Below are 1,578 nucleotides of genomic sequence, written 5' to 3'. Positions count from 1 at the left end.
AAAAATGCAGAACACAAGTCAACAACAGTAAAATAACAAGCATTAGGAGGAAAACAGGACAAGATAGTAGCTGGATTTGGTACAACAGGAAAAGTAGGTAAAACTGCAGAATTTACCTCACAGAGGTCTTGTACAAAGTGATAGGTACTTTTTCCAGGTTTTTTTCCAGGAAGAATAGGCGTATTACAAGGGCTCTTAGTCGGGACAATGATACTTTGCTTTAAAAGGGCAGTTATAACAGGGCGTATCCCTTCTTCGGCTTCTGGACGTAAAGGGTATTGAGGAACTTTGGGTAAAGGCTTAGCTGGGTTTAATCTAATTTTTACAGGCTGGGCAATATGGATTTTTCCTACTTCATTAACATACTGGGACCAGAGAAATGGAGGGACAGCTTTTATGATTTCTTCTTGCACACAGAAAGATCAGGGAACTCGGGCTCAGGAGGTGAGCTAGCTAAAGCAGCAAGTACCGCTATCTCATTATCACAGGGTACAGCTAAATAAACACCATTAGGAGAGCAATAGATAGTACAGCCAAGTTTACAAAGCAAATCTCTGCCTAATAAATTAACAGGAGAACAAGAACTAAGGAGAAAGGCATGTTGATCAGAAACAGGACCAAAAGAAACATGTAATGGTTGGGAAAAAGGAGGAGGAACTATTTGATTTGAAATTCCTACAGCATTTACAACAGCAGAGGAGAGGGGAGTTGTGGAAAATTCTTCAGCTCATGGAGTAGAATGGCTTGCACCAGTGTCTACTAAACATTTTGTAGAGATGCCATTTATCACGCAGGAAATGAAGGGATCATCTTGATTAAGTGGGAGAAGCAGGGCTGTGATGATGTTACTATTCCTCAGGCTGGCCTAACAGGAGGCTCCCTGATTCAGGACAGAGAATTGAGTGAGAGGAGGTGGTGGCAGGTTAAACGTCATCCCTGGCTGGCCAGGCCGGTGAGGACATTGAGCCTTCCAGTGTCCTAGTTAGCCACAATAATGACAACTGTCATTATTTTGGGACTGAAATCCTCCTCATCCCATCCCACGACCACATACCCTGCCTCTGAACTGTCCTTGATTGAAACCTTGGCTTCTGCTCCTGCCTAAAGTCTGTAATTGTAATGACATTAGCTTAGTTTCCATGGATTCCTTTTTCTTTTCCTGGCAGGTTGTACAATGATTTGCAATGGTGACAAGTGGCTTAGTCTGCCAACCTACAGCATCGGGCATCTGCTAAGTGATCTCCTATTCTGGGGGCTTGAGTAGGCCAAGTAGCCTGTGCGATAAGGTGGTTGCGGACCTCAGATGGCAGAACATTCCTCATTAATTGGTTCAAATCTGCCCATGTTGGATTATAACAATGGATTACAGTTTCTAATTCATCTCTAAATTTCTGGGGTTCCTCTCTGATGTTGGGAAACAAGGTTTAGGAGATCTCCTGGGGTCCAGGGGACAGAGACTGTGATTGTAGTTTCCCCATTTGGACCTTGCCCTGGAAGTTGGCATAAAGGCATAAGCTGAGCCTTTTTAGATTTTAAAGAAGGGGTGGACCATACTGGGTACCAGACCTTAAACAAGAG

This window comes from Crocodylus porosus, unplaced genomic scaffold (assembly GCF_001723895.1).
Source record: "Crocodylus porosus isolate Cpor-Errol unplaced genomic scaffold, CroPor_comp1, whole genome shotgun sequence".
Taxonomy (NCBI): Eukaryota; Metazoa; Chordata; order Crocodylia; family Crocodylidae; genus Crocodylus; species Crocodylus porosus.
Note: the sequence above shows the minus strand (reverse complement) of the source record.